This window comes from Oryctolagus cuniculus, chromosome 8, assembly GCF_964237555.1.
Source record: "Oryctolagus cuniculus chromosome 8, mOryCun1.1, whole genome shotgun sequence".
NCBI lineage: Eukaryota > Metazoa > Chordata > Mammalia > Lagomorpha > Leporidae > Oryctolagus > Oryctolagus cuniculus.
The window spans coordinates 126,626,528-126,643,088 of NC_091439.1; positions in this window are offsets into that span (position 1 = coordinate 126,626,528).

The window sequence follows — 16,561 nt, forward strand, 5'->3', positions numbered from 1 at the left end:
ATATTGGACTGCAACCTAATTTAGGAAGCTAACAAACCAAAGTCTAACTTAGAAGTGCTTTAAAAAAAAAACAGAGAGAAGAGTATTGGACGATTACAGGCTTCACACACAGGCAGCCAATGATCATGCTATTAGTCTAAATAAGACAAATACCTAGTGATAACTAATCAAGCTGTTTCTCTATTCTATTTAGACTACAAAAACTTACTACCAATAATGTGGAATAGAGTTCCTCATTCCTCTGCAGGTTTTGTATGCTGCATCATTCACTAATCCTTTAACAATCAAACTACTCAATTGGTCTATATTTTTCTTTTAATATAGAACTCATTCACTTCCCTTTCATATAGATAAACACAATTATTGGTGTAATATGCGTTATTTCAATGAATTATTTCACATATTTGCAATTTCCTTTTTCTTAATTTTTAATTAAAATCATTCTGCTTATTTGACTGTATATATTTTTTACAAATTTATCTCAAATTTGAAATAAATTAATTTAAGCTGAAGTAGGGAATAGTAATTTTCCAATGATTAATTACACCTTGTATTTCCTTTTTTTTGAGTTTGAATATTAATTTTTTATTTGACAGACAGAGTTAGACTGTGAGAGAGAGAAACAGAGAGAAAGGTCTTCCTTCAATTGGTTCACCCCCGCAAATGGTCACTATGGCCGGTGCTGCGTTGATCCGAAGCCAGGAGCCAGGTGCTTCCTCCTGGTCTCCCATGCTGGTGCAGGGCCCAAGCACTTGGGCCATCCTCCACTGCCTTTTTGGGCCACAGCAGAGAGCTGGACTGGAAGAGGAGCAACCGGGACAGAACCGGCGCCCCAACTGGGACTAGAACTTGGGACCTATATGCGATGCCCGTGCAGCAGGCGGAGAATTAACCAAGTGAGCCATGGCACCAGGCCTGATACCTTGTATTTCCAAAGTAGATTTTCCATTTTTTTCTTCACTGAATTTGACTTTTCCAGGGTCTGTTGGAAAAGGGATGCCTCCTGATTCAGGTGAGTTCCTGGGGGTAGTCAGGCTGAAAGGACCATGGGAACATAGAGGAGCTCTAGCATTGCTAAAAGAAGATTCTCGTTTTCTTATCCCACAGACTCCATTCTCAACCTGTGCGAAGTTTTGGCTGTGTTCCTCTTCGACAGCTATCGGATTCTGCTTACAATCACCTGATCTTGCGTCTCACAGATACTTTCTCCCCTGAACTGAACCAGAACATCTTCATGCGCCCTCTCCTTATGCCATTCTTCCTTCCTACAGAGCTTCCTTTAATTCATTTTCTCTCTAGTTCCAAAACTTACGTTCCATAAATTAATGTGTTTCTAACATTTAAATCCAAGGATCAAATCATAGTATTTTTTCTTTTAAGTCTTTTTAAGCAATTTTCATTTTCCTTTTAGCTCTGCCTGTTTTCTTTGTGGTTATATTATACTGATATTACATACATATGGCATCTTAGATATACGTGGAACATCCCTAAATTATAATTCTCCCTATGCAGAGAACCCTGAACTACAATGTAATGTGCATGTAGAAGGTAGTACTTCTGACTCAGGCTATGGATTACAAAATAGATTTATTATTTCTGGAGTCTTTACATTATATACCCAGATATACTTCTTTGTTTTCTAATTAGTGAGTTTTAGATATATTTGTCAGGTATTTGTTAAACCTAACAGAAAGCCCAGATATATGATTTATGTCATATGACTTATTATCTAATTGTAATAGTATTTCCTTTTAATTTATAGCAGCATCCCTCCACCTCCCTCCATTCAGATAAATTAGATAATTCTATAGCATTCATCTGTAAAATTTGCTTAAGAAATTTCTTAGCACTAGTTTTCTCTCTACTCTCCAATAAAATTGTTATATTTAAAAATAAAAATTGTGTTTTTTTCAGATAACCAAATATATGAATTTCTTTTGCTATCTCTATTTTCTTGAACTAGACACTCTCCAACTTTATTATATTATTTTGCAAAAACCAAATGGAAAATAAATGAATATGGCATTATAATAAAACTGTGCTTGTATTGTTCTTATGGGTAATAATCTTTATTCACAGTTTGGCTGTGAAAACTTATCTTGCCACTCTGCAGAGAAAAATGATAGGAAACAGTAGATAAGATGTGTTTCTAGAGATAAATCTTCCTTATTCTCAAGCATTTGCCCCTCTCCAATGTCTGTCTCTGAATTGATCACTTCATAGCTCATCATCACTTCATAACTCATCTGTGAGAGGCATCACAAGAAACTTAATTGCTCAAAATGTGAATGATACTAATGGAAAGGAAAAGAGGAGGCTGTGTTCAAGCCATTAAGTCTTCAAAAAGCAGCAGATGCTGCCAGCAAAAAAATACTCTAGAGACACATTTGACAGTTGTGCTCAGATCACAAGGAGGTTCCTCTGAATCAATTTTGCAGAGTCCTCATATAAATTGTAGAGAGATTGCATATTAACAAGTGGGGTTGACATTCGGCAGAACAGGGACAATAATGTTCCATCTTTACAATCTTAATTTACTGATGTGAGCAGAGCTGATTCCTGTATAAGATGTCTCACCCTTATCAAATCTTCACACTCCACATGAACCCAGTTGCCATGACTTGCACCACTTTATCTACCCTATCAACCCCTTACATCTCTGGCGATCTTACTACTCCAAGTGCTCAGTGAAGTGAGAACAAGAGGGGAAGACTGTACATGTGACAGTAGCATATTCCCAGCTAAGTCCAGATCTGTGGCAAAAGATAGAACTGGAGAAAGGAATAATGGAACTGAATGCCAACACAGTCAAGAATCAGGATGATAATGTGTATGCTGATGGGGTTCAGGAGTGCTGCCACAAATACTCACACTGACAAGTGAGGAACTGCCAGAAGCAGAAAGCACTCTGACCTTCTCCCATCATTCTCCCCAGTAGAAATGAATTTTCAGAAAAGAATTTTCCGATGTTCCTCTACAATGGGTCTTTAATCCCTCATGGACTCTTCCTATCCCTAGAATAAAGGAACAAAGACAAGGAGATGCAAAGAATAATCTGAATAAACAGGATTTGATAATCCCCCCTTAATTATTTTTTGTTTTTGATTTGTTGTATTTTAAATGTAATTCTTTAGTTGAAAGGCAGAGACAGAGAGAGACAGATATCATTCATTAGCTGGTTTACCCTCCAAATGCCTGTAATGGCTGTGGCAGGGCCAGACCAAAGCCAAGACACCAGAAATCAATCTGGTTCTCCTATATGGATGGCAGGAACCCAAGTACTTAAACCATCACCACTGCCTTCCAGTGTCCACATCAGCAGGAAGCTGGAAGTGGAGTCAAAGGCTGCTATGGACCCCAGGCAGTTGGATACGGGATGGGTCATTCTAAGCATCTTCTCAACTCCTGGGTCACATGTCTGCCTTCCTCAATTTGTTACCATTAAGTCATATCCTTTAGTCTTCCAATATTATTTCTGCATGACTACCCATAAAAAACAAGAGATTTTAAGTGTCTTTGGGTCTTCATTTATGATGGCTCCATGTCATATCAAACTTAAATAAAGTTACGTGTTAGTCCTTGTTAATATGACATGTGTTATACTTGGTCATAAATCTTGTGATGGAAGAGAAAATGTCTACTTCTCTGCATTTCCAACTTGTATTAGAGAACAACCTGCTTTAGTAGATCTGAGTTAGTAGAAGGGACTTCCAATAATGTTCGCAATTTTCTAATTATGAAGGCACTTTAAAAATTTTAAAGAAAAAATAATTTAGAAATGAACTTATTTTTTTACAAAAGTATTTGAAAACCAAGTCTAAGTTCCTCATAATACATATTTGCCATGAATTTTTGAAGCTCCCTTGCATCATCACATTGAAAATGAAACATGAACTCTACACAAAAGAAGCAAATTATAATTATTTTCCTAAAATATTCATTGCAGCCTTTTGTTCAGTGCTGTATTAAATGCTGAGGACTTTGTAATGAACAGAATTGCCAAAAATCTCTATCTCTTTGGTACTTATTTATATCTGGGTGTGGGTTAGGTGCACATAAGTGCATGTCTGTCTGTTTATCTGTGTATCTATCATCCGTCTACCTATATCTGTATCTATCAACTCCATCTTTCTAGTATCTACCTATCATCTATGATGAGTACTATTCAAAAAGTCAACCAAGCATAGAACGAGAAAGTGTGGAAATGTGAAGGATTATGGCTGGATCTCATTTCTAAATGGGCCTTGAAATTGATCTCACTGAGTTGGTTACATCTCAATGAAGGCAGTGAGGAAGTGAGTCAGAGCCATAGCTGAGGAAAGACCACTCCAACTATAAGAAATAGGAGGTTCAAAGGCCTTGAAGTCTAAGAACAGCTGGTATATTCCAAAAGTCACAGAAAACAGCATAGATGAAACTATGATTTCAGAGAAGGAATTAAGCCCATTGAAAGATTTTGACTTTTATCCTAACTGATCTTTAAGATGTTTATTTAAAGTAGTAAACTTGTCACTGAAATTTTCGTAAAAATAATTTATTCCTGTGGGGTTTTTTTAAAAGATTTATTTATTTATTTGAAAGTGTTACACAGAGAGAGGAGAAGCAGAGAGCTAGAGAGAGATGTCTTGCATCTACTGGTTCACTTCTCAATTGACCACAATGGCAGGAGTTGTGCCGATTTGAAGCCAGGAGCCAGGAGCTTCTTCCAGGTCTCCCACGTGGGTGCAGGGGCCCAAGGACTTGGGCCATCTTCTACTGCTTTCCCAGGCCGTAGCAGAGAGCTGGATCAGAAGTGGAGCAGCTGGGTCTCGAACCAGCGTCCACACTTCAGGCCAGGGCGTATAACCCGCTGAGCTACAGCGCTGCCCCTGATTCCAGTGTTTTAAAAGGACCAAAACATTGTAGGAGTATGAGAGAATTTCAAAGAGTTTGTGGAAAATGGAATTAGGTAACTATTATTTTGGTGCAAAAATGTTTGTTTTTTTTCATAGTAGTACATTTTCCATGAACTTATTGAAGACTGATCATGTATGTCCATGAGGTGGGGGAGAAAAGTGTTAAAGGCTTAAGGAAGGAAAAATATTAAACAGAAGGAAACCTAGAGAGGAGCTGGCATCTGACATAATGATAGGATGCCAGGTGAGACACCTGTATCCCCTATCAGAGCGCCTGAGTTTGAGTCTCAGATCCAGTTCCTGATTCTGGTTCTTTGCTAATGCATACCCCACGAGATAGCAGGTAATGATTCAGGTCGTGGACTCCCTGTCACCCATGTGGGAGACATAAACTGTGTTTCTGGCTCCTGGTTTCAACCTGGCCCAGCCCTGGCCATTTGCAAGCATTTGAAAAGTGAATGAGGAGATGGAAGCTCTCTCTCTCTGCTTGTCTCTCTCTCTCTCTCTCTCTCTCTCTCTCTCAGACTCTGCCTTTTTTTCTCTCAAATAAATTGATAAAATTTTATAAAAGATAGGGAAAACAAGAGACCGAATGAACAAAAAAATATATTGCAGAACTCTGTTATGTTGCTTTGATTTAATCAGCATATATTTGAGATGGGATAATTCAGTGTTGTGCTGTTCTCCAGCCATATTAGGCTGAGAAGGTGCAGGTGTATTATAGGAGTAGAGCTGCATTTAATCAAGATGAAGATTTTCTCAGATCATTAGCACAAAGGATGAATTGTGATGAAGTCAAAGATTTATATAGAGGATTATCAATAATAATCTCCTATAGAAGGCAAATAAAGAAAGGGAAGGAAAGTCACAGGATATGAGAAACAAAAGGGTAACAAGATTCAAGGATTGTGGACCTGTTAACAGAATCAGCTGAGAGCTGGATTATTGGTAACAGACCCTGTTAACACTAAGACAGAGACAGCCCTCAGCACGTAGGATTCTTGCAAGTGAGATTGTGGTGTGTGAGGTATAATTACCTGAGAGCTTCCCGTAGCGTGGAAGACAGGCTCATTAAAGGAGAGTGGGCCAGGACACTGGTGGGTTTGGGCTACTTTCTCTGCTGAATGATACCCTGTGTTCTTTTAAGAAACCACGCTTCTACGTCTTGATAGCTGTAAGATTCTGGTAGAATTGATTTCTTTCACACGTGTAGGGATGGCCCTCATGGTCATCAGCCTCCATGCCATGGTAGTTATTTCCATTTCCAATCAGAAATAATGCAAATGACAATAAGTGCTCACAAAATTTTGTGGGGAAAGGAAGCGTTAACTCTGTTCCACAGTAACTACAAGAGCTTGATATGAAGGTGCCGCTGCAGAATTTAGACCAACACGAATTAGAGAATCTGAATCCTTGGGATCCCTGGACTGAACCCCTGGACCAAGCCTTGCCTGAGAACCATCTCTGAATACTTCAGTCGTGACAGTCGTATATATTGTATATATTATTTCCAGTATTAAGCCAATTCGTTAGCCTGGTGATGAGAATTTTCTGGAGTGTGTGAAATTTCCATTCTGTAGAAGTTGTATGGTATTAGCTAATGTTACCTTGAGCTAAGAATAGAAGATGGCTTCAAAAACAGTTTTAAAGAATCAAATTATAATGTATGATTTACTAACAAGTTGAATCAATCACTAAGCATGTCAGAAGATAAAAATTTAGAAACAAAAAATTAGACTGCATCGGTAATGATAAAGGAAATAGGAACATTATGCATTTCTTGGCATAATGATTAAAGTAATATTTTCTTCCCATTTGTCCAGCCAGTTAATTGGAAGTTTGGAGAGCCGTCTGTTGATATAATTATTTCCCTGTGAATGGATATCTTTTTCATCCTTTTAGAAATAACATGGTACACAGTATTATAATATGAAAAGGATAAATGAGTACAAGACCACCTGAGAACATGAGCATTTATATTTAAACATGAATAAACCCAAGAATAGTGACATACTTATCAAGGAAATGTTAGGAAGTGACCTTGGCTGTAATCTCTAATTTTGTGAATACCGCTGCATTTATGCCCATACATGAGCATTGTGCAGTTAGCCTCATTGTGAAGCATTCCTTTAGGAGTAAAATTTCAATTCATATCATTTCTTACCTGTTACTTTTACCACCTGAGATTAATGGCAGGCTTTATTTAATATATATGAGCAATATTGTTAAATCAACAACAGGAGTCACTGTGCACTTGCTCCACATGTAGGACCTCTGTCCTTAATGAACTCTACTATGAGAATTAATGGTAAAACTTGTCTTCAAACAGTACTTTATACTTTGTGTGTCTGTGTGGGTGCAAACTGTTAATATATTTACTTAGTATAGAGTTGATCTTTTGTATATAAAAATCATTAAAAATTAACCTTAATGAAGAATGTAATGGGAGAGGGAATAGGAGGTGGGACGGGAGTGGGAGTGGGAGGGCAAGTATGGGGGGAGGAACTGCTGTATTCCAAAAGCTGTACATATGAAATTTATATATATTAAATAAAAGCCTTCTAAATATATACATATACATGATCAATAAGATAACCTTTTCATCATTTTACTGTAAATGATTCAGAAATCCTTAATAACTATTAGGAAATATTAAATAATTATCTTACCAAAAAAGAAGAAAATCTTTACTGGTGAATGTGGTATATGCCAATATATTAAACAGTGTCCTGTATAAAGTATTTTCAGCTTTTGGGTTTGATCAAAGTTTCATATCAGTTGATTATGTTGACACAATGCACTACAGAAAGGACAGTGTTAGCTTGTGAATGAAAAGGTGGTGCTAAGCTTAAATCATAAAATTAGAAATGTCTGAATGACTATGTAGATATTTGGAAAATATTTTAATAGATAATTTTTATAAAAATTAAAATTGCTACCTTTCACTTGTTATATTTTTAATTTATACAAGGTGAGCAAATGTCATGTATTTCATATATACAGACTAAATGGCTCTCAAAGTATTGGCGACTCTTAGCTTTCCACAAATGATGTTTGGTAGTAGACGTTTTATGACAGTCTTACCAGATACGGCTCTAGCCATGTAAAAGGAGGTCCTTGGTCGCTGTCTTGCCTTCCTCTTCCAACGAGTCTGTTCCCCAGCATGCCTTTGACCAAGGACAGAAACAGACCCAGGCCCACCCCCACCTCGAGCTGAGCTCCTCCAGGTGTCCTTCCATTCACAAGACTCCTCAGAAGAGTGGCTGTTCAGGGGAAGGCCATGTTAGGAGGTTTTATGTGATGAAACCAACTCTCATCCTCATGAGAGCAAAGTCTGAAATGATGGGGAGAATATTACACAAAGTGTGTAGTTTTTATTCCCTCCAGATGAATCTAATGTTCCTATAGTCTCTCACCTCACTTCTGTGCACACAGCAAGTCCTGAATTGATGAGGCAAGGATTTCAGACAGAGATATGACATGATATGACATGATATGACATGACATGACATGACATGACATAACATAATATATAATATAATATAACGTAATACAATGTATATTCTGCTCAGCCAATCTATTCCTGCTTTCCAAAGATCTGTAGCTAGAATACATCTCTGACATGCTTTCCAGGTACTAATATATATAGTTAGGCTGTTTCCAGGAACATGAAATGGTCTGTAAATAATTCTGACTGGCAGGAGCTCAGGGATCTGAAAAAATTCAACACATTCCACATGACCATAAAGAAAAAGAAAAAAATGTGAAAATGAAAAAGATAGAAGAAAAAGATCAGTTCAAATGAATTGCTCTGAAAAAAAGAAAAAAGAAAACGCCCATTTGAAAGACTTGGTGACAAAAATGTCTCGGAATCATCTGCCAATCCCTAATCCTAAGGACAACCACCCAGCCCATCGCTGCATCAACCTGACAGGATCCATAGGGAGGGAGAGTGTGGTGGGTGACATGGAGGGAGGAGTGGGGTAGGATTAACAGCTCTTTCTGCCCCTTGGACCCAGCACTGACATAATTGTCTTGGAAGGTACACAAACTCCAGAGAGAGCAATTTCATTTTGGAGTAAGCAAGAAGTCTGTCTAGGATGCACTCATAATTTTCCAGGAAACTGATTTTTTTTTCCCGAGAGGGAGCTCTTTCCAATGAAAATGGCCCAGCAGTTCAATCTGCTGGGCCTTTTGGGGATCATTCAATTCTGTACAATTCCTGTTCAACTCATTGTTTGTAATACACGAATCACACTGAAAAAACACATCTCTCTCTCTCTCTTCCATGCACTGGTCCATTCCCCAAATAGCCACAACATCCAGGGCTGGGCCAGGTCAAAGCCAGGAGCAGGAACTCCATCCAGGTCTTTCACATTGGCTGCAAGGGATCAAGTTCTTGGGCCATCTCCTGCTGCCTTCCCAGGTGTATTAGCAAGAACCTGGATTGGAAGCAGGGCAGCCAGAGCTACAACTGACACTCCGATGTAGAATACAGCAATCATTGGCGGCAGTTTAACCTGCTGCACACCAATGTGCCCCACCTCCTTTTTTCTCTTATATTCCCAGAAATATTCTGTAAATCTGAAAACAATTTTGTAAGGCTCTTACATCCATTTTTCTGGTAGGTGACACCTGTCCCAACCTGACCTGCTCCACCACCTCTCACTTCACCCACTTTGAAACTGCAATTCCAGCAGCTCAGGGCTTGGGAAGTATGTGCAAATAGGGTTGTGTCCCCAGAAATTCAGTGTGAAACCTCACTGGGTTCTGAAATACCTGAAGACAAGGACACAGTCACAGGATGTTTTCCTGCTAAAATTCCAGTAAAGATATTTATTTTTATCACTGATAAGGTCCTACTTTTTCTTCATGTATCAAATACTGTATTTCCCATGGGCTGAGTGCTAAGGACACAGATGGAACAGCCAGCTTCGCCGCTCTCGGAGGGCAGCTGAATCTGCAGAGGAGACACAGGCACACAAAGGATGGCATTGCCGATAAGCTTAAGGTATATGAACAAATTATGCTTCCACCAATGGTACAGCAGTTATTATAGCACTTAAAATCTGGAAAGGGTACAAATTAATCATTTTTACTTCTTCGAAAGGTTCTAAAAATGATGCATTCTTAACAGCAACCACGGAGCAGAAGCAGAAGGACTGTCCGGTGTGATGTGACGGCTGCGGTTATCAGTGTAGGCAGAGTAAGTGCTGCAGAGAATTCAGTGAGTCGGGGCCTGGGTATGTGTGCACCACCTGTCACTCCCTTAACAGCTCTGATCTCAACCAACTCCTTAGAATATTATTGCACCATTTTTCAATCTCTGCCTGTGGAAGCTTAATGCAGTCACTGATGCTTTTTCCCCCAATCTGAGTTAATATAGACAAGCATTTTTTAAAGCAGCCCTAAGGCCAAGGAGAGTATTTATATCCACCACTATTCAGAGAATAAAAGAGCCAATAAAGCACTCGATAGATTTTGCACTTTTCCCATTATGTTTCTGGGCTTCCTGTGGGTATTCTATGAAAGACTGTGGGTGTACTTAATCAAGGAAAACAGCATATTTCTTATACCACTGTGTGCTAGCAACGTTTTCATTTAAACAGATTTCTTGTCAAGTGATATTGAAGTTTCTAAAATATTTTCTTTGTCCACTGGAACATGTACAATGACGCCAATGTATTGGTATTCATTGGCCACATTCAATTAATTTTGATAGACTGGGAAATGCATTGAGGTTTTCAACACAGAGCTTTTCCTCTTCAATATAAGAATACATGAAACAGAGGCATGGCCAATACAGCTCAAATGCAAGTGCTAGGAAAGCTCTAAGGGAACATCGGAAAGCAAGTTTCCCTAACTGTGGGAGCCTGGATTGTACCCCCTGCTGTGCTTCTCATTGGTTACTGATTTCCTCAACTTCAGTCTGGAGGACTTTTTCCTCCTGAAGCCTCCTGGCATCCTTGACCTTCATATTTCCAAATCAAGATAGACATAGAAGTGATAGACAGATGATACATTAGGTAGATGATAGATCGATATAGGTTATAGATGGCTAGATGTGATAAATATATGGTACATAGAGAGATGATAGCTAGCTGGCTAATAGATGGATAGATATGATAGATAGATGATAGATACAAAACAAGAAAAAACTAAATGCTGAATGTGTCAACATCTACAGAATCAAAAGTACTTATAGAATTTGTTTTTATGCAACCAAAAATGCTTAAAGAATTGTTTAGGTAAGGAATTCCTTACAGTCTCACCCAATCACTAGCAATAATGAAAAGAAAAAAATGATATGTCGGGGGAATAAAAGACAAACATTGGAGAGCATAGAACTCACATATTTCTATGCAAAAACATTACAATTCATAAATCTGCTTTGATTTATGTAGGATCAGGGAAACTATTTTCTGAAATACTCATTTCTTTCTCTGCTTTTCATCTTGAATTGATATGATGATTCCAAAACAGACAACTCGGCCGGCGCCGCAGCTCACTAGGCTAATCCTCTGCCTGAGGCTGGCACACCGGGTTCTAGTCCCAGTCGGGGAGCGGATTCTGTCCCAGTTGTCCCTCTTCCAGGTCAGCTTTCTGCTGTGGCCGGGGAGTACAGTGGAGGATGGCCCAAGTGCTTGGGCCCTGCACCCACATGGGAGATCAGGAGAAGCACCTGGCTCCTGGCTTCGGATCAGCCCAATACACCGGCCGCAGAGTGCCAGCCTCTGCGGCCATTGGAGGGTGAACCAATGGTAAAGGAAGACCTTTCTCTCTGTCTTTCTCTCTTTCTCTCACTGTCCACTCTGCCTGTCCAAAAAAAAAAATAGATAACTCATAACAAGTATTATTTAACCTTTCTTTTCTTCTATTACTATACACCAACTCTTCCATTTAATGTCTAGATAAATTATATTCTCCTACTACCATTTTTTAAACTAAGAATCTTTTTAGAACTTATTTATTTGAAATGGAGAGAGTGAGAGAGAGAGGGAGAGAGAGGATAGAAAGAGAGAGAGACTGGCCAGCACCGCGGCTCACTAGGTTAATCTTCCACCTGTGGCGCTGGCACCCCGGGTTCTAGTCCCAGTCGGGGTGCTGGATTCTGTCCCGGTGGCTCCTCTTCCAGTCCAGCTCTCTGCTGTGGCCCAGGAAGGCAGTGGAGGATGGCCCAAGTGCTTGGGCCCTGCACCCACATGGGAGACCAGGAGGAAGCACCTGGCTCCTGGCTTTGGATCTGCGCAGTGCGCTGGCCGTGGCGGCCATTTGGGAGGTGAACCAACGGATGGAAGACCTGTGGGGAGCAACTGGGAGCAACTCGGACTAGACTAAGTTACTGGAATTAAGACTTATTCTATGCATCTGCTCCCCCACAATATGGCGCTGGGAGAGGAGAAAAACAGCTTCTACACAGCTGCCTCCAGTTCAACCAATAAACTGTAGGACTTGCTCCTGATTGGAGGAGAGCAGCGTACTCGGCGTGTGGGCAGCCAAGTTGGGATTGGCGGAAGAGGACTATAAAGGAGGAGAGAGACAACATGCACCAGGAACATCTAAGGGGAACATCTATCTGAAGGAACACCTGTGCAGCCCCCAAGAGAGCCGGCCGGCGGAAGTGGGGAAAGTGGCCAGGGGGAACTGCCCTTCCACGGAGGTGGAAGGGACAGTAGCCAACCGGGAAGAACCAGCAGCAAACCCGGGGAGGGCCGAGCAGACAAAAGAACAGCGCAGGGTCCTGTGTCGTTCCTCCACGAAGATGGGGAGCGACAAAGACCTTTCCCTCTGTCTCTCTCTCTCTCTCACTGTCTAACTCTGCTTGTCAAGAAAAAAAAAAAAAAAAAAAAGAAAAGAAAAAAAAGAAAAAGAAAAAAAAGAGAGAGAGAGAGCAAGGAGCCAAAAACTCCATCCCAGTCTCCCCCATTGGTGGCAGGGATTCAAGTACTTGAGCCATCACCTTCTGCTTCCCAGGTGCATTAGCAGGGAGCTGGATGTGAAACAGAGTAACGGAGACTCTCACCAGGCACTCAAACTGAAGATGCGCATGTCCCAAGCAACAGCTTAATCCACGGCACAACACCTGCCTCTAATTTATTCTTTATGTGCAAACCTAATGGAAGACAAAGAGAAAAACAGGTCCTGCTCATTTGACTTAGAAATTTATAATTTGCTGTTATGGTGAAAAGATGACACCAAAAAGCCACCCCTTTCATAAAAATGTATACTTTATTTGGATAATATTAATTAGGTTATTAGGTTAAATTTTCTAATATGATAACCTTTTCCTCTGAAAATTTTAGCAAACAGAACTAAATACAAGTCTTCCCAGAGGCTATGTGCCTTCAGTTACAAGTCACAGAAAAGTGACAAAGCTTTCCTACGTGACGTCCCTAACGGATGCTTTTCATGGGTGGTTGGCAGGAAGATAAGGAGAGGGACATTAACAGCCTCTCCTCTATTGGTTTTAGTCACTGATAAACACAGAGGGGATATGACAAGTAATCCTTGCAGTCAAATCCATCGGACTGTGGAAAAGTGAAAGCTCTCTTCAGAAACAGAACTGAAGTTGGAAAATTTGTTGAGTTTTGCCAAATTCAAATATTCATTTTCCTGTCTCAGCTTTTTGAAAACAAAATTAAACATCATGTGTTAATCTGGACATGTTAAGGGAGAGAAGACATGATTATGATTTTCAGCTCAAGAAACAGGCTAAATTCTGTATGAAGAATGAAATACCTGCACCAACCTTTGCATTTAGAGAATAATGCAAGGCATAAAGTTAGCTTTCTAACACAGTGAAAAACATTCACGTTTATGAGAACAAACAGTTTGTTCTTCCATCACCAACTCTTATTTTACTGTATTTTGAATATTGTGTTTAATGATCCAATGTGATTCACTGGACTCAGCAGCATAACAAACTTCATTTCATCTGCAAGTCCAAGTTTAATAATGGCTCAGTATTCAAGGGCATCTTCTGTCTAAATAATGGGCATGCATTTAAATTCCATGAATGTTTGGTGTCAAATCCTGATCAAAGAATTATAAAAAAAATTCCCATGGCCTATACCTTAAAATCAGTACGAAAGATTTGAATTATTTAAAAAGAATTATAAGAATAAAAAATGAATGTTTGCAAAATATGAATAGCAAAAAATGACAGGATTGTGGAATTGAGATGCTTAAATAAAACAAAAAGAAGTAAAAAAAAAATAGACATTTACAACACTCTGTTGGTCTAGTACCAAAGAGAATCAGTATAAGTGGAGAGAAAACAACCTCATTATATACAGCAGAGCTTGCTTTTTAAAGTTTTATTTATTTATTTATTTGAAAGGCAGAGTTACAAGGAGAGGGAGAGAGAGAAAATCTTCCATCTGCTGGTTTACTGCCCAATTTGGCTGCAACTGGTGAGATAGGGCCACACCAACGCAAGAAGCCAGGACCACCATCCAGATCTCCCACACAGGTGCTAGGGGCTCATCTTCTATGACATTCCCAGAGCATTAACAGGGAACTGGATTGGAAATAGAGCATCCGGGACTCAAACCTGCACTTGTCGCGGGTGGCTGCTTCACCCACTGCAGCACAGCCTTGACCCTGAATCATGTGTTAATTATTCTCTCAGTATTTGCAGAAGGCAACTGTATGCATCAATCATGCTTCATTCGATGTCAATGATTCCAAATGTCATCTTCCTGTCCCGAGAATACAACATGCGTATTCTTTTATATGTTTCTTGTGTTTTCCTCTGTTTCTCAGTCCCTCAGTATCTGCCAGATTCCTCATCCTCAGCCGTCTCTTTCTCTCTAGCTACAGTTTCAATAATATAGTCACCAGATGGTAATTCAGCACTCGCCACAAGCTCCAGTCAATGAAAATTCAACATTACACAAAAGTCCCTGCAGTCATGGAATTTATATTGAAGTGGCAGAAAAATGAAGTGAACAATAAGCATTTAATCTGAGTTATTGATGGGAAGGAAAAGGTGGTGGTTTATGGAAATAAAGAAAGAGTAGTGAAAACACGAGGGCACTATGCTTATGGAAGGTTTATCTAAGGAAAAGAGGAAGTTGCCCATCTCCGATCTAGAGGAAGAGTTCTCCTGGCACATGGATCAGCAAATACCTGAGCCTAAGGTAGGACTAGAGCTAGTATCACAAAAGAGGACAGGGAAGAGCAGTGCAGGGTCATGGCTGTTGGATCACTGTACCAAATTCAAGTTCTCAGAGACCTTACTATAGTCCTCAAATATGGAAGGGGTCTTGCCATTTCTTTTTGCTCTGAAACTACCAAAGAAAATTCTTTCAAATTGGAATCTAAATTTTAAAATAATCTGAAAATGATATTCTAATGATAATAATCAAGAGATTACTGAGATTAGTGGTATAATTTCTTTCCAGGAAGCCGTATTTGGAAATGATACATATTGATTGATTAGCTCCATGGACACACAATACATGACATTAACATACAGATACTGGTACTGAAAAAGAATTATAGGATAAAGTTCTTGTTCTCAAATGAATTCCACCAAGAAGAACTTTACCAGGTAAGCGCATTTTCTGAGGGAAAATCAGACAGGCACTGAATCTCCCTTCAGACATGTAACACAGTCCATTGAAATGGTTGCTGGTAGCGCTTTTCCCTTCTGTTATGAGCCTTGTAAGGTAAAAATGTGCCCTGGTTCATGGGTGTGTGCTTGCCTCAGAAGAAGGGAGAGCATTTTAAAATACAGCAGGCATTCAGTAACTACTTGTTGAAAGAATGAACCCATTAGAAAACAAAGCCACGAAAAATAACAACTCTGATTAATAACGACTCTGATTCTGTCTTACAAGGATGGTGGAACACTCTGTTGGGCCCGGCGGTGATGCAGAAGAACGCTGAGGCTGCAGCTGAGCAGCGTCTTGAAGGACCCAGAAGAGTTAGTGGGAGAAGGGAGGACATGGCTTCTGTAAAGCACATGGTTTCTAGAACACAGGATACTCCAGGGCATTTAATTCATTCTCTGTTACTTGAGCAAGGGGAATCTATAAGAAAATGATTTGCGATCAAGAATCGGTTTACGTGTCATGACAAGGAGTTTGCATTTCATACGGAATGCAACAAGGATTGATGGAAGAAATAGTACCCTTGCTTTGCCAGTTCAGCAAGACCAATCTAGTGGGAATAAAGAAGATATTTTGGAGGGGCCTGAACCTGCTTAGGAAGTGTTGACAGTTACTCCAGATGAAAATCACAATGGGGAGCCTGTGTTTGTCCTAGCCCTCAAGACGCCATTTAAAACAGCTGAATCCCACCTGGATTAAATGCCCCCTTTCCAACCCCTGTGAAAGCAGACACTCAGAGGCAGGGGTGACAGATAGCTCAAGTTGCTGGGCTCCTGTTCCTGTTACCCACAAGAGAGAACTGAATTGAATTCTTGGATCCCAGCTTCAGATCAGCCCAGCCCCAGCCACTGGGAGCATTTGGGGAATGAACCCGCGGTTGGGGGTTCCCTGTCTAGCTGTTGATCTCTCTTTCACTCTCCCTGTGTCTCTCAAATAAATATATTTTTAAAAACAATAAAATAAAGAAATGGAAATAATAAGGGTGAAGACAATGGGTGGAATGAGCAGAAATAAGTTTAAAGGACACAATCAGATGTGATAACTGCATAT